The sequence below is a fragment of the Arvicanthis niloticus genome, chromosome 24 (assembly GCF_011762505.2).
Source record: "Arvicanthis niloticus isolate mArvNil1 chromosome 24, mArvNil1.pat.X, whole genome shotgun sequence".
NCBI classification, from domain to species: Eukaryota; Metazoa; Chordata; class Mammalia; order Rodentia; family Muridae; genus Arvicanthis; species Arvicanthis niloticus.
In genome coordinates this window covers 23,590,359-23,608,553 of record NC_133432.1, presented here as the reverse complement: position 1 = coordinate 23,608,553, position 18,195 = coordinate 23,590,359, and the positions used below count along the sequence as shown (strand labels likewise).

Below are 18,195 nucleotides of genomic sequence, written 5' to 3'. Positions count from 1 at the left end.
CACTTTCTTTGAGACAACTCTCTCTTGTCATTCACCATTGTACATACTAGGTTAGTCTAAGGCTCTTGGAGATTCTCCTGTCTCCATCTCACTTGCCCATGAAGGAGAATTGTATCTCCAGCATCTATTTGTAGAAAAATGCTGTAACACTGAATACTTCCAGTCTTAGTAGTGGGAAAGGCAGATACAGTATGGCACCATGCTGTGACCTCGGCAATCATAAGCCTTTGCCCATCTTGTAACATTTGTCCTATTGTATGATAACTGCATTATTTTGTTGTCGCGAGACAAAGTCTCACTATGTAATCTAGTTTCAAACTTGAAATCCATCACCTCCCCAAAGGCTGGGATGGCAGGTGTTTGTCACCATGCCTGGCTCAACTGTTGCACCTTCTAAACCATATTCATGGTTTTAACACATATACTACTAGATATTTGCCCATGGGGACAATTGACTTGTATTTATCCATCATTATTCTTTAAAGAGCAATGAATCTGTGGACAGTACAACCTATGTATTTTATGCAAAATAATTCAACATTAAATTATGTATTTGGCTGGAGTTGTTAATGTAGACCTATAATCCTAGAACTCAGGATACCAATGAAGGAGAATAGAAAGTCCTAGATCAGCTTGAGTGATACAAGAAGGTCTTGTCTTAAAACATTATGTCCATGTACAGGAAGGAAGGTCTTCCACCAGAGCACCCCCGAAATCAGTGGTTCTCAAACCTGTGGGTCATGACCTCTTTGGCAAACCTTTATCTCCAAAAATAAAATTGCATTTACAAAGTAGCAATGAAAATAATTTGAGGGTTGGGGGTTGGCACAACATGAGGAACTGTATTAAAAGATCACAGCATTAAAAAATGTGAACCACTGCCCTAAAGAGAAATGATTTTCATCTCATTTCAGAAGCACCAGCTTTTTGGGACCCATGGAATTAAACTATATTTCCCAAAAGGACTTGGCTCTTCTGTATTTGTTTCACTAGGGTAGCTGTGGCTTTTCCTTGTAGCAAACCTTGGTAAATGAGAGGCCACCTGAGAAGCAATTAAACTAAACCAGAAAATCTTTCCTGTTCATTTCATCTTGTCTTTAAACAGTTTACACATCCATTGAACTGGGGAGAGCTCACAGTGGTTTATGGTGATTGCGCTAGTAAGGGGTCAGTGCCTAATGAGCTGAGTACTTATCTGTGACCCCGGTGAGATGACTGTGAATGAGCAGAAGAAGACCGGTGGGAATACTTCACAAAGCTGCTCACAGAGTGGAGCTAACAGGAGCTGATGTGGTAAGAGAGCCAGGAAAAGCAGAGCTTCGTGCCATCAGGCAGACTGTAATTCTCAGGGTGCTGGAGGCTAAAAAGATGTTCAACCTATCTCACTTAACACAATGATCTCTAGCTTCTGTGATTTCTGAAGAGTTCATAACTTTATTCTTCTTCATGGTGGAGTAGCATGCCATTATGTCTGCAAATCATTGACATTTAGTCACCTGTTGATGGATAGTTAAGCTAGTTGCATTTCCTAGCTATTGTGAATGTTGTAACAATGAACATGAATGTTCAAGTATCTGTGTGGAATGTTGATCTATCCTTTGGGCATATCTACCCAAGAGAGGAACTCCTGAAGCAAATAGTAGCTTCTCGAGGAACGTCCATATGGCTTTCTGAAAGTAGAAAGCAGACAATGAGTGAGTAGAAGAAGCTCTTTGGGGAGGCAGAGAAAATTATTTGGGGAGAAAAAAATGGATGGAAGGGAGTAAGGGACACATAAGAATAATGTGTGCCCTGGATTTGATTCTGTTGCTGTCATTGTATAGCATTTAGTCAGGAAACAGAGATGAACATTGATGCTTGGCTGGCTTGTCCATTTCTGTTTTTGTTGTTGTTGTGTTTTGTGTTTTTGTCTTAAATTTAGGCTGGGTCCTAGATCATGGGCTAGTACCACCCATATTCAAAATGTGTCTTCCCACCTTCCTTAATTCTATCTCAAGTAAACTCCTTCACAGACATGCTCAGAGATGTGTCTCCTAGGTGACTCTCAATCTAGTCATGTTGGCAATGAGATGAACCACCATGCTGAGCTTTGAAGGGAACTGAACACTAGCTCAGGGGAATGGAGAGAAGGAGAAGGGAAAGAATGAAGGAAGGTCATAGTTGCCTTCAAACCAAAACCATCTCAAGCCAAGGAGAACTCCAAAGGACCATTCAATCTGTGATCCCATGATAGAGGCAACACTCTTTCTCGCCTGGAAACTGGAAATGATAAAACACTGAGTACAGGAAAGAACCAGATCCTCACACCCCATCATTTTTCAGGAAGGGAAAAAAATCCATATGTAATTATAAATATACAAATATGTGACTGTGTGCTTAAAAATATCACAGCTGAGTTCTTATTCAACCCTTCCAATTACTCATGCTACTACTTGCAAAAGTGTGCATCACAGAATGTAGTATCACTATTTGAGATCCATTAGCTCAGTAAGGAAAATGAGCATATGTGTTATGGAACATCCACTCTGTTTCTGCACTGTAGGATGTCAGGCATTGACTGTAGAAACACATGTGGGTCCACAATGAGTCACACTCTGGTGTGGTGAGAGATGTCCATTTCTCTTCCTGCTCTCCCTCCTCTTTCTCTTCTTTCTCCTCTTCTTCACATTGCCATTCTTTCCTTCATTTATTTTCTCTTTCCTCTCCTCCTCTTCTTCTTTCTTCCTCTTCCTCCACTCACTCCCTCCCTTTTTATTATTCTGAAGTTTGATCTAACTCTATATATAGCCCAGGCTGTTTTCAAACTTACTAACATAGCATAGGCTAACCTAGAACTCCAGACCTTTCAATGTCAGCTTTCTTATTGCAGGGATAATAAAGCTGAAAACCATACCTAGATTCAATGTGTATTCACATTGGTTTTATTCACAGGTGGATGATTAGATAGAGGGATAGATGGTGGACAGATACAGAGTCACAAGAGTAAACGAGTGAATGACAGATAATAGAATGATGGATTAAACAAAAGGATCCTAGATGGATAAAGGCATAAATGGGTAGGTGAATGGATGATAGGTTAGACTATATTAGGTAGATGACTGATAGACTGATACGCAGATACACACCCATGCTTTTGTCAATACTTGGTAGAAGTGTTTAGTGAGAAGTGGAAGCAATTTATGATCGTCAATGATTCCACCATGCTATATTTTGCATAAGTAGAAATGTTCTATATTTAGAGACTTATTCCTTCAGTTCAGTCCTTTCTTGGGGTTGGGAGAATAAATTCTTTGCTTTAAATAAAACCTCTTTTTCTGGCCTGGCTAGTGTGCAGACTTGATGGCAATATTGACATTCTCCATGGCTTCAACCTTGTGTGTCCACATGCTATTGCCACTAAATTTTTCTACTTTCTGACCAGTAAAGGATGGAAGGTCAGACATCTTCAACAGAATTATTTTAAAGAGAGGAGGGTTGATGGAGTAGTGGTTCTACAGTTAAGATCATTCATTGCTCTCTCACAGAGGACCCACATTTGATTCCCAGAACCTATGTTAGGGGGATTAAAATTGCCTTTAGCTCCAGGGAACCTGTTGTTCTGGCCTCTATAAGCACTCACACAAATGCATGCATACATGCACATATGCATACATGCACAATCCACACACAAACATGTACACACACATCTTTAAGAAAAATATTTGCAAAATATGAATAGATTGTCATGGAATAGAACTCTGAAAGATGGGGCCTGGCTATGGGAAATAGGACTCTGGGGTCCTAGCCTTGAAAGGTACACTCTCACCAACACTATGCTTCCTGGGCACCTTGAGGTGAATACTATGACCCCCATGATACTCTGCTTTTTATCATAGGCCAGCAAACAAGACAGCCAGATGATGGTGGTCTGAACCTTCTGAAGGGGTGAGCTACAGTAACCCTTTCCTGCTCTAATAAAATTGTCTCAAGTGTCTGGTCCCAGTGACAAAGTCTAACTAACACAGGAGTCAGAGTGTTTACCCAGGAAGGAACACTGAGCCTGACATAAAGGATGCAAATGTTGAATTAGATCAGAACGTTGAGCCAAAGGTGAGGCCATCTGTCCAAATGTCCCCTCTACTTTATTTTTTTTTTTACTGTTTCTCCTCTATTTTTCCTTGCAATTTGGTCAGGTCACATGTGCACATGCAGTGTGTGTGTGTGTGTGTGTATGTGTGTGTGTGTATGTGTGTGTAGATGTATGTGTATGCTCATATGTGCGTGTGCAGGTGCACATGTGTGCAGATGCCTGTGCATATGTAAACACATGTATAGAACTCAGAGATTAACCTCAGGTGTCATTTCTCAGATCTCATGTCTCTTGGTTTCCTTTCTGTTTTCATGTATATAAGTGTTTTGCCTGCATGTAAGTCTATGCATCATGTGTATGCAATGCCTGCAGAAGCCAGGAGAGAATGTCAGATCTTGTGAGCCACCATGTAGGCACTAGGAATCAAACTCATATCCTCTGGAAGAGCAGCCAATGCTCTTAACTGATGATCTATCTCCCAAGTCCTTGTTTTTGGAGACAAGGTTTCTTAGGACCTGCTCAGTAGACTAGGCTGGCTGGACAATGAGCCCCAGGATTCACCAGTCTCCACCTCCCCTGAGATCTCAGTCTCCACCTTCCCTGAGATTGTAAGCACATATTGTCAGGCAAGCCTTCTACATTGTTCTGTGAATCAAACTCGGATCCTTGTGCTTCTGAGGCAAGAAATTCAGTGACTGAGTAATGTCCCTATTTATGTTTATTTTTCACTTTTTAGCATCTCTACGTCATGCTAAAGAAAAAGAGAAAATTGGTGTTCACCCAAACATGCATGTGTGCATGTGTGGACAGAAGGGCACACAGCTACTCAAGGTGGAACTGTGGCCACACCAAAGAGAATCCAGAAGGTCCTCTCAACCCAGACAGTAGATACACCTCATGGTAGACAGTACAATCTAGTGAGCTGGTATTGACTTTGTTGTGATTCTTTTGTAGTTATAAAGCCTTGAAAATTGTGGTTGTCCTTAGGTTAAGAATTCAGCACTCACTTAAAAGGGTAGGAAAAAGAGAGGTTGTGCTCACAGAGCTGAAAAGAAATACAAATATAACTGTTAGGAGGTGTGACTTTTGCAGCTTGGTGTGACATACCTGCATGGCTATGATACTTCAGAAAATTCTTAGGGGGATGGAGATGTAGCTAAGTGGATAGAGTTCTTGAATAGCATGCTTGAAACCCTGGGTTCAATCCCGGCACCATAAAAACTGCTTAATAACTTGCACTTGTAACCTCAGCCCCTGGGAGGATCAGCAGTTCATTGTCATGTCCAGCTACAATGAATTTACGGCCAGTATGAGCTATATAAGTTCCTGTCTCAAAAATCAAGGAAAAATGCAAAGAAATACAAAATCAGTCTCAGGGCTCGGAAGATGGTGCAGTCAATAAAGTGCTTGCTGTAAAAGTAAAAAGACCTGAGTTCACCCCCAAAGCACCTATGTAAGAGTAGAGTGTGGCAATATGCAATTGTAATCCCAGTGCTGGGGAGTCAGAAACAGGAAGATCCTGGGACCTACTGGTCATCCAGTCTAGAGAAATTGGTAAGCTCTCAATTACATGAGAGATCAAGTCTAAAAATGGAGAGCAAATGGGGAAGTCTTTGCATATAAATATCTTACATCAACACACAGGTAGGTGTGCATACACACACACACACACACACACACACACACACACACATAACCCCCAAGTCACCACCATTGCTACCCTATCCTACTCACAGTCATGGGGAAGACAGACAAGCCAGAAGACAGCTCCAACCAACAGCAGCAAAGCAGAGATGATCCTAAGTATGTGGGCCTTTCTGCAAGTCGAACTAGTACAGAATTATTTTCCAGATTCCAAGAAGCCAAGTCTCTGCCAGGATTTTCTTGGACCCCAAGGAGCACTTGTTTCCACGGCAACCACAACTTGAGCAGCAGGCCGCCTTGAAGTTAACTATCCCAGGAATGTATTTAGTCTGGGCTATCAACTTCCAATGGGCACAAAGAACTGACTATGAATCACAGGTCTCATGTTTTAGGGAGACTGACAAAAATTAGTTCTGTGGTTAGAAGCAGCTGTCGGCACCACTTTTGTCCTGATGACACCTGACTGCGTCATTGCCAGGTCCTGTGATGATGATGATGGCAATGTTGCTGCTGCTGCTGCTGCTGCTGCTGGTGATGATGGTGGTGATGGTGGTGATAGCGATGCTGGTCATGATGATGAATGAAACTGATGATTGACAGCCTTGACAGTAACAAAGATGGTGGCTACTATGACAGTAACGACACTAGTGATTGTGTTGATGCCAGTGATGACGGTGATAGTGATGACAGTGAAGCCAACAATGACACCAATTATAACAATGACAGTGACAGTGATGACAATAATAATGATAAGAATCATAATGGGTGATGAATTGAAGTGGAAACTTCTAGTTCTTTGGGAAGTTAGTTCTGCCAAATAATGTTTTGCTGGGGTACACAGGTAAAGGGTGTCTTGCTAAAGCAAACACGTGAAAGACTGTTTTCCTGAAGCAGACACCAGTAAAAGGATGTTTGGATATAGCAAACATGTGAAAGGACGCTTGATGAAAGAGTATAAATATGGCCCCACAGACAGCGGGAGACGAGTTCTGAGCCCTGGTTTGGTTTTCTCTGTCTCACTATTCTTCACTGAAGACAAGTATGTATTGGTTTGTCTTATGTAGTATTGTTGACATCAACTTGTGATAGCTTTGACACTGAAAGAATTGCGCCCAAGAACTGCTCACAACCTCAGGCTGGTTGGCTAGTCATGCAGTTTGTTCAGGATTGAACTACAGCTGCCTGGTGTCTGCTTGCTGAAAGGACTGGACTGTAGCTGCCGGTTCGTGCCTGGTGTCTGCCTGCAGAGAGGACTGAATGGTTGATGCCAGTTCATGTCTGGTATCTGTCTTCCTAGAGGACTGGTCTGCAGCTGCTAAGTCGTATTTGGTGTTTGCTACATGACTGCACTGCTGCCCAAGAAGATTGAGCTCACCCCCAAATAACTATTGCTGAACAGGTCCACCTCCCCCATATCCTAATAACTTTTCCACAACCTCTGCTGGGTGGTGGGCTAGGGCAGAGGTTGAACCCTTATTAAAAGTAGGTTGCAAAAAATGTATGCCTACAATGAATGGCAGCAAGGGCAATAATAAGGATGACAAGAGTGGTGATTGCAGTGACAGCAGTGACACTGATCATGATACTGGTGCTGCTGCTTGTAAAGACAATGGTGATGTTGATAATTGACTGCAAAGAAGAAGAAAAAGAAGAAGAAGAAGAAGAAGAAGAAGAAGAAGGAGGAGGAGGAGGAGGAGGAGGAGGAGGAGGAGGAGGAGGAGGAGGAGGGGAGGAGGAGAAGGAGGAGGAGAGAAGGAGGAGGAGGAGAAGGGGAGGAGGAGGAGGAGGAGGAGGAGGAGGAGGAGGAGGAGGAGGAGGAGGAGGAGGAGGAGAAGGAGAAGGAGGAGAAGGAGAAGGAGAAGGAGAAAGAAGAAGAAGAAGAAGAAGAAGAAGAAGAAGAAGAAGAAGAAGAAGAAGAAGAAGAAGAAGGAAGAAGAAGAAGAAGAAGAAGAAGAAGAAGAAGAAGAAGAAGAAGAAGAAGAAGAAGAAGAAGAAGAAGAAGAAGAAGAAGAAAATGATGTTGACAATGATGTAATCATACTGGGATCATGGAGACAATGGTGCTGTCATTACCATTGGCATCGACAGTGACGTCAATAGCAACGGTGATGTTGGCAATTTTGGGACACAGCAATGTATGCCTTAGGCAACAGTGGCACTAATAGACAATAATGAGGTTGATGCTGACAATATGATATGATGACAACCATGATGGTGGTGACAGTGGTGACGGTGGTGATGGTGATAATAGTGTCAAGAGAAGCATTCATGGAGAAGTGAACCCCACTGCTAAGTGGCTCATGTAAGTTTTCAATTTTTGTCATCAAAGTCTAATGACATAGATGCTGTTCTTCAGCTACTTTATTAATACGAAAATAGAAGTTCTGAGAGGTCAAATAGCCCATCTAGTGGCATACAGCCACCAAGGGGATCCTGATACCCAACTCTTTGTATGATCAGAGTTCTTTCTAGAGCAGTGAAAAAAATTATCAAAATGGAGCATACAGCTTGAATATACCAACCTGTGCATGAAATATTATCATCTAAAATATGGATATCAATAGTACCTCCCCCAGATCTGTCTGTCTGTCTGTCTGTCTGTCTGTCTGTCTCTCTCTCTCTCTCTCTCTCTCTCTCTCTCTGTGTGTGTGTGTGTGAGCACACATGCATACACATGCACTAACACATGTGAGTGTATACATGTGACAGTGCACATGCATGTGTATGAATATCCATGTGGAGTCCAGAGGTCAATACTGGCTGTTGCTTTCCACCTTGGTTTTCAGGCAGAGTGTCTCACTGAATCCAGAGCTCACCGACTCAGCTAAGCTGGCTGACTAATGAGCTGCAGGTGCCTATCTCTGCTATTTCCTCCAGCACTGGGGTCTACACACGCCCGCTGCTGTGCCTAGCATTTACATGTGTGCTGGGGATTCAAACTCAGGTTGTCATGCTTGTGGAGCAAGTGTTTTGCACACTATGTATCTCCCCAGCCTCCAGGGTCATTTTTTAATCTTCTGGGGACCTGAGAGATCAGAGAAATGTCGTGATTCAAAAGCTTAGACAGGAGCTTTATTAAAGGTCAGAAACAGCGCAGCTCGACCTATTTTTATTGTGTTGGTCTCATCAACTGGAAATACCGAGATAGGAAGGGCAGCCGTCCACAAACACTTGGCAGTGAAAAAGACAGAGCCAGGGAACAGTGTTGCAAGAGACTGACCCTCTCGATGATGATTACACAGAGAAAGAGAAGCTCGATGTTGCCGATTCACTGCTCCGTGCTGTAGGCTTGGATAAAATTCACACCCTTGGGACTGGAGAACTGAACAGCATAGAGAGTATTTGCGGTTCTTGCAGAGGAATGGAGTTCATTTCCAGCACGGTGTCAAGTGGCCCACAACCACTTGTCACTTCAGCTCCAGGGGATCTGCTCTTCTTCTGGCTTCTTTTGGCACCTGCACTCACATGCACATTTCTACCCTACCCCAACCCCAGACACACACACATATACACAAAATTAAAAGTGAAGTCAGTATTAAAGCTACAGTCTCTCCATGTACTTCCAAAGGTAGCAAGCAGTTCCTTTTATAAGACATGCTCTTCCTCCCTTCCCTCCTCCACTGTGTGTGTGTGTGTGTGTGTGTGTGTGTGTGTGTAGGTGTTTCAGTGGGTGTGGATGTGTTTGTATGGTTATGTGCATATGAGTGTAGGGAACCAACAAGGCCAGAAGACAGAGGCAGGACTACCAAGCTGCCCAGGGAGAACAGAAGGAGTCAGGTCAGATCTCCGGGGCAATACTTACCTGCAGTGTGCTATCCGACCTGGGAATTGAACTCTGGTTCTCTGCACAAACAGCAAGCACTTTTCTCCACTGAGCCAAACCTCTAATTCCACAGCAGGCTCTCCCCACCCCCATCTCCAGCTCTATTAACGCTAACCCTCTCTCACCTGAAATAAATGTTCCAAGACCTCTGAAACCATAGATAGCACGAAGCCCCATGTGTTCTATCTTTCTTCCTGCATCACAATCTTCCAATAACGTTTTATTGATAAACTGAGTGTGGTGCTGCATATCTCTGATTCCAGGTAGGTGGAGGCAGGAAGATCACTCATCAAGATCATCTTCCAATACTTAACAAGCTTGAGGTCAGCCTGGGCTACATGGTATATTGACATATACATAACATAGTGACAACAATAACTGGTGATAAAGAAGGTTAGAACAACATACTCAGAATATAAAAAGCTATCTTACATTTTTTGAATTCCCACATAATTTTTTTTGCAGTTTTGGTAGATAAAAATCCCACCAAAAACAAACCTTGGGGTTAGGGAGGGTGGCTCATAACTTTATTTAATAACTTCAGTGTCACTTTGTTTCGTTTTGAAATTGGAGTTCAGCTATGCGGCATTACAGTCATCAAGGTTCTGGCTCCTGACTTCCTCCTCTGTGCATCCTGAGAGCTGTTGTCTTTCTACGATTTTTCTTTACTTCTTCATTTTTATACAATTTATCTCATAACAAAGAAATAAGAACCTATGAACTCCCAAACCTGTCATAGGAACTTATATACTTATTCTCTATTTCAAAATATCTTCAAGAATTTGTGCTTCTTATTTTTCTTAGTGGACCCAAGACTGGCCTTGAACAACTATAGTTCTAACTACAGGGGGAATAGAGACAGGAGGAACATCAGAGGTCAGGAGTTCAAAGCCAGCCTAGGTAACATAGCATGAACTACGTTTTAAAAATCTGGACTTCTTTGCCCAGAGCTGTGAACTCAGCACTTGGACAGTGGAGGCAGGAGGCTCAAGATGAGTTCAAAGACATCCTTGGCTACTAGATTTGAGGCCTGGTTGGATAATATATTATTTCAATGGTTTCAAAGTTTCCAAAATACAAACTAATGGGCTGGGGAGCTGGCTCAGTCCCAGAGTTTTTGCTATGCAAGCGTGTGGACTTGAGTTAGATCCCAAAGCTAGAATGCAGGTGCATGCAATTTTAATACCAGAACTGATGACATATAGACAGAAGATCCCTGGGGCTCACTAGCCACTCAGCCTAGTCCACTTCATGAATATAGGCTGGTAAGAAACCCTTTCTAAGAAACAAGAGCAAAACCAAAACTAGACAGAAGAGACAGTTGAGCAACTAAAGCCCAGGACAATTCTTACAGAGGGCCCTAGTTCAGTTCTCAGAACTGGGAACCTCACGACTACCTATAATTCCAACTTCAGGAAGTTTGATGACTTCTTCTGGCCATTCTCCTTGGGCACCTGCAAATACATGCATGAGTGTGCACAAGTGTGCACTCTCATGCGTGCATGCACACACACAGATAAATTAATAAGTTAGTAGATGATAGATAGATAGATAGATAGATAGATAGATAGATAGATAGAGATAGATAGATAAGAATAAAAGACTGACAACATAAAGCAACTCAGGGAGGGAAGGGTTTATTTGGCTTACACTTCCACATCACTGTTCATCATCAAAGGAAGTCAGGACAGGAACTCACGCAGGGCAGGAACCTGGAGGCAGGAGCTGACACAAAAGCCATCAGTTTCTGTGCTACTTACTGGTTTGCTTCTCATGGCTTCCTTATAGAATCTAGATCAACCAGCCCAAGGACAGCACCACCCACAATGGCCTTGGTCATCTCGCATCAATCACTAATTAAGAAAATGCCTTACAGGCTTGTTTGCTTTCAGATTGATCTTTGGGGAGGTATTTTCTCAACTGAGGCTCCCTCCTCTCAAGTGACTGTAGCTTGTGTCAAGTTGACATAAAACTAGTTAGCACAACACTCAAGGTTGGCTGTCTGATGGACTCCACATGGATGTAAACACATGTGCTCACACACATACTTGCACACATGAATACACACAAACATACAGTGCAGGCTGTGACTTGTAATGCATACCCTCTTCATTACCCAGTGCATCAACATAAGCTGATATCCAATTCTGCAATGCTTGTATTTAAATATTTTGTACTGTTTTAAGTTACAGCATATGGCAGGTTTCACATACTCTGTTTTTGAACTTGTCATTATGTATTAAACCGTTTGCTTAAATATTTCACTTGCCATGGTGTATTTAGTTCTTACTTTTGACTCTGAGCATTAAAAGCCTTCTTTTGTTGGCACCAGAAGTGATTCAGAAACTGACTTACTGTTAAACATTCAGGCCACATGCATGTTTAGGGAAGGTGGAGGGGCATATGAGAAATGACAGTCACAAAGTATATTTCACACAAGCGTTATTTCATATTTTAGAGTTTTTTTCCTTGAAATATCATCCCTCACATTATTTATTTATTTAGTCTGCATGCATGTGTGCTCACACACATCCTGGCCATGGTGTGTGTAGAGGTCAGAGGACAACCTGTAGAAGCAAATTCTTTCCATCATGTGGGTCCTGGGGAATCAAACTTGGGTCATTGGGACTCGTAGCAAGGTGTCTTTATCTGTTGCACCAGCCCACTGTAGCTCCTTAGATGGATTTTCTATATTTATAATTCTTAGAGATTAAGTGAATGGCTGCGTTGTGATTCTAGTTAACATTTTAATCACAATTTATTTATTTTATGTGTATGCACATGCGCACAGCAAGCATGTGAGCTCAGAGGACAACTGGCCAGAGTTGGCTCTCTCCTTCCACCTGGTTATCAAAGACAGGTCATCAGTAGTCATCTTGTAGGCCCCAATTAACATGTAAAATCCACAGCATAGTATCAACTTGTTTCTTAGTGAGATTGCTTCTGTGATTGACAATTTTGACAAGCGCCTTGCCCGGCTCCTATACTTTGCTGGACCTATCTGGTTTCCTCATATTCGTGATTAAGGGAATAAGCCCACAGGTGTATGGCAGTGAATGGTGCCATCTCTACTTCTTTTCAGTTTCTTCCATTTCCCAAGGGTTGAGCTCATCTGCAGTGTACACAGCCATAGGCCTAGATTTGGTTGAGGTGGGCATTTAAACACTATCAGTGGGATGTCCCTGTAAAAATTCCTCATAATTTCAGTAAAGCTTAGCTTCCTGAGGGTTGGGGGGTAACTACCTCAGGGTTTACTTTCCCCAGAATTCTAAGACTATCACAGAACTCCTGGAAGTCCGGTGTTTAAACATCTAAACTACCAGTGCTCAGGAGACTGAGGGAAGAAGATCAAAGGCTTAGGGCTAGGCTAGACTACACAGTGAGACTTCAGAGAGAGGAGTGGGTAGAGGAAAGGAGAAAGCATGGGGAGACTTGGTGAAGATGGTCTTCCTTCATAGTAGGCAAGTGCTCTAGCCACACCTTCAACCCCTTTCTGGTTGAAAGGGAGGTGCTCTACCACTGAGCCATGCCCCCAACCCCTCACTGGGGGATTCTAGGCAGGGGCTCTACCACTGAGCCACGCCCCAGCCCCTCACTGGGGGATTCTAGGCAGGGGCTCTACCACTGAGCCACGCCCCAGCCCCTCACTGGGGGATTCTAGGAAGGTGCTCTACCTCTGAGCCACGCCCCCAGCCCCTCACTGGAGGATTCTAGGCAGGGGCTCTGCCACTGAGCCATGCCCACAGCCCCTCAATGGGGGATTCCAGGCAAGTGCTCTATCCATGCCTCCAACCCCTCACTGGGGGATTCTAGGCAGGTGCTCTACCACTGATTCACGCCCCAGCCCCTCACTGGAGGATTCTAGGAAGGTGCTCTACCTCTGAGCCAAGCTGCTAGCTACTCACTGGAAGATTCTGAGCAGATGCTCTTCTGCTGTGTCACACCCCAGCCCCTCTAAGCAAGCAGTCTGCCAATGAACTACACCCCTAACCACTTTTTTTACATCTCATTTTGTGACAGGGTCTCAATAAGTTGCTTAGACTGGCTTTGAATTTGCCATCATTCTGTCTCAGATTCTCCCGTAACTGTTAGTGGCTGGATTATAAATGTGTGCTACCAGGTGGGGCTAGAATAGAGCGCTTGAACTAACCCAAAGTCCGACTTGAGAGTTTCAAAGCAGTATCAACTCGTCCACTGAAATCACCTCCACTCAACAAGGAGTTGAATTAGTTAAACCACAAACACCCAAGTGGCTTCCTCAGGGCTCTCCATCCCATTATCTTCAACAAACACTAGGCTGAATCCCTTCATTTCTTTGGAATAGTCAGCCAGTAAATGCTTTAATTACAAGTTGAAAGGGATAAAATAAAATCATCTGGCAGAATGGTTTTAATTAGAATTTAGTGAGTCAGGCGAGCAATTAATGCATCTAAGAATAAAGGTTATATTCACATATTTGTGTCCGTTGAGCATCTCTGATTTACATGAACAGTTGACTCAGGCTCCTCAAGCTAAACAAAGGCCATCACGATAATGGCAATCATGGAGACTGATCCAAGAGAAAATGAAATGGCTAGGTTCTTCATTTGTGTGCCCCACCCCCACCCCTCATTCCTGATGGTGGGACATTTGGGTATGTAATCAGCACTGGATTTATGATGAGGCAATAAAATAACTAATATTAAGATTATATTATTGGCTTATGTTGTTGTCTTACTTGTTATTTTTATTTATTTTTATGTGTACATCTCTGTGTACATACCTGTGAGTGCATTGCCATGGAGGCCAGAAGAGCTCACTGGATCACTTAGAGCTAGAGTTACAGGTTGTTGTGAGGACAGTCTGACATGGGAGTTAGGAACTGAATTTGAGTCCTATCTAGCCCATCAGGTGGGGTTTTTGTTTTGTTTTGTTTTTTGAGAGAGATACAGAGACAGAGAGAGAGAGGGGTAAGGGAGAGAGGGAGTGGTGGGCGTGGAAGGGTATCCTGGTTCCTGGGTTGTGGGTTCGGCCACGCCCCCCAGAACCCAGGCTCCTGACAAGAGGTCTAATCTCCATTCAACCTGCACCCTTCAGTCATGTAGGACACAGGTGGAGGGTGAGATAAACAGGCCTCAGGCCCTAGAGAGATTTACATACTAATGAGGTACCTGAAGGCCAGAGGGTGGAGCCAAAGAAGCCCCTCTTCCCAGCCCCTCCCCCCTCTTTCCCTCCCTATGTAACTCAGGACTGCCCTGGGTTTTACTGGGGGGGGGGAGGGGGGGGGGAAGGAGGTGCATCAGATCCATCCACTATCCATCATGCCAATAAACCCATTTTGGAAAACCCAAGGACTTTCTTGTGTTTGGGGCCGTGCTGTGAGTAACCATGGAGGCACAGCAGCCACGCCTAACTTCCATCTGGAGGAACCCAGAGCATTCCCAGCCAACTACACACAGCATGGTGTGAGGAACTTCCTGTGGTTCTCCAGCCATTTTTACCAACAGAGGGAGAAGGAGAGAGAAAGGGAGAGAATGTGAGTGTGTGTGTGTGCACAAGTTTATATGCATACATGTGTGTATGCAGGCCAGAGGTCAACCTTAGAAGTCATTCCTCAGGCTTAAACAAGGTTTCTCACTGGCTTGGAGCTCAGCAAGTAGGCTAGAATGACTGCTCAGTGAGTTCCAGGGATTCTCCTGTCTCTCCATCCTCAGCTAACCATAAATTAACAAGCATGTGCTAACCATTCTGGCCATTTGACTGGGTTCTTGGTGGTTCTTAACTGAGGTCTTCATGTTTATGTAGTAAACACTACACTGTCTGAGTCACCTCCCAGCCCCCAATTTCAGTTCATTTTAAATGGATTTTATCCTTTGAAAGTTTTGTACCTGTATTGCAACGCATCCTGACGCCCGTCTTTAAGCATTTACAGACACCAGAACCATCAGGTCTCCCTGTCTCTCAACTTCTTGCACTGTCCATACGTGCATGGGTGACACATTAACTACAGAGCATGAGCAGCCTACCAGGGTCACATGACTCTCCCTTCCCAGAAGCCACCTCACCACAGCTAGTGGAGGAGACCCAAAGAGAGAAGAATCAAGACCAAAGGGACCACTTTGTTCCATAGGCTCTCACATCTGAACACTCAGGCCCTGGTTGGTCCTGCTGTTTTTCTAGAGGAACTACATCACTGAGGCAGTATAAATATAACATTTTTTGCAACCTACTTTTAGGAAAGGTTCAACCTCTCTAGACCACCACCCAGCAGAGGTAGTGGAAGAGAAGAGTTATTAGAATATGGGGGAAGTGGACATGTTCAGCAATAGTTCTTTGGGGATGAGCTTTGATTTTGACAGCAGTTCAGACCTGTAGTGAGAGCAAAATACAATTCAGCAGCTACAGACCAGTCCTTTAGGCAGGCAAATACCAGGCAGCCTTAGTTAAATCCTGAAGAAACCACCAGGCTTGCCAATTGACCTGAGGTGAGGCCACTGAAGCAGCAAACTGCTGAAGAAACCTCACGAACAGTTCTTGGGCGAGCTTCTCTCAGTGGTCGGCGTTATCACAAGTTGAGCTCAAAGCAAACCAAACCAATGCTCAGTGCTCTTCTCCCACTGTCTGTGGGGCCATGTTTATATTCCTTCATTAAACAGCCTTTCAGGTGTCTGTTGTATCCAAACATCCTTTCACCTGGGTCTGCTTCAGGAAAACGTCCTTTCATGTGTTTGCTTTAGCAAAACAGCCTTTTACCTGTGTGCCCCAGAAAAATACGATTTGACATAATTAACTTTCCAAAGAACTAGAAGTTTCCACTTTAGGGGAGGGTTTGAGATTTTATAGCCTGGCCCTACCTCGTGTTCTCAATCTCTGCTTCCTGTATTCCAGTGATTATGTGATCATCTAGCTTCCTGATCCTGTTGCCGGCCATGATATAGACTCTGTCCCTGACACTGTAAGCCCAAACAAACCTCTTAGAAGAAGCCTAAATTTCTAAGTTGCTTTTGGTTATAATATTGTATCACAATTGAAAAGTAACTGATACAATTTTTGAGTGCCTGTTGTATGCTACACATTATTCAAGAAATTTATTCACCTATTGAGACATTCATGGCCTGGCTGAGACAAATACCCAAGAGAGAGAAAAAAATATTTGAATAATGAAAGATGAGATCAGTGGGCATCAGGAATTATGAGGTTTCCATGGTGACCTGGATCCACTGCTTTTTAGGCTTGTGGGCAATGCAGGAACATCACTGAGGAAGATTGTGGTGGCAAAATGCTACTCATTTCATGATAGTTAGGAAACACAGGAAAGCCAGAATGTGACTAGTTACAAGAAATTGTTCTCACACAGCCAAGGATGAACTTGAACTCCTGGCCCTTCTGTATCTACCACCCAGGTGCTAGAATCACAGCTGTGCACCATGATGATGTAATTCATGCTAGGAGTGAAACCCGGGGCCTTGAGCATGATAGAAAAGCTCTGTCTCTCTCTCCCTCTCTCTCTCGCTCGCTCTCTCTCTCTCTCTCTCTCGCTCTCCTCCCCCCCCCACTGAGATATATCCCCAACCCCTGCCTTTTCTTTCTTTAAAATGCATAATAGACTTTCAGAATATGGTTGCTAACCTGAATTATATACCTTAAGCTAATTGTGTGTGTGTGTGTGTGTGTGTGTATTTTTAGAAGAAAAAAGGCAAAAGTGACAGATAGAAAACAAAGCCACAAGGTAGAGAGGAATTTTGACATGTTCTAAAGATTGTGTGTGTGTGTGTGTGTGTGTGTGTGTGTGCGTGTGTGTGTGATGAGTATAAGGGTGATCAGAAAAGCCAAAATTGGGCATCAAATTCCCCAGATCTGGAGTTACAGGCAGTCGTGAACTGTTCAATATGGATGCTGGGCATGGAGTGCTCTTAGCTGATGAGCCATCACTCCAACCCCAAGTCTGACCCATTCAAACGTCTATCTTCTGCCACAAGCCACCTCCTTTCCCCTTTTTTCTCCACACTCATGGCTGTGGGTTTATCACTTTGTCACTTTATATGTAATTAGCCACACAGTTCCCTCTGCCTAGGATGACAGCTAAGCCTTTCCTTGGAGGAGCTTGTAAACATTAGATGGAGTGCTTGCTTCGGCAGCACATATACTAAAATTGGAACGATACAGAGATTAGCATGGCTCCTTGTGCAAAGATGACAGGCAAATTCATGAAGTGTTCCATATTTAAAGAAAAAAAACCAAAACATTAGATGAAAATGTTACTTGTTAGCATATACCAGCGAGTCTTACCAAGAGAGGGGTGTGCAACCTGTGTGTTTCCAAACACTGCTGGTTCACTTGTGCAGGTGCTTGACCTGCATCTCATCCCACCAGGATCAGAAAATAAACACTTCTCTTTACATAGAGGATGAGCTGCTGCTTCTACAGGAACCATAATTGTTGCGTCTGGTTCCCACACTCTCTGCTTTGCTCTGGTCCCCGAGACACTCAACTGGAGGCCCATCTCACTTGACGTTACTTGCACAGGATCAGGGAACAGCCAGGAGACTTCGGTATCCTGGGTCTTGGGATATTCAGTGAGGTCCTGCCTTCAAACGGCTGATATGTGAGCTTTCATAGGATGTTCCAGTATCATTTCCTGATCAGCTTGTATATGGTGCTAAGGAAGAAATGGTGGAGC

The 18,195-nt window shown here is 43.6% G+C and overlaps 1 non-coding gene across 1 annotated transcript; it reads left to right on the top strand.

The window, feature by feature from the left end:
- The first annotated feature begins 17,637 nt into the window (after nt 1-17,637).
- On the top strand, nt 17,638-17,742 carry LOC143438273 (U6 spliceosomal RNA). Its single transcript, XR_013107218.1, has one exon. It is a non-coding gene; the product is annotated as a U6 spliceosomal RNA (small nuclear RNA).
- Nucleotides 17,743-18,195: the final 453 nt, after the last annotated feature.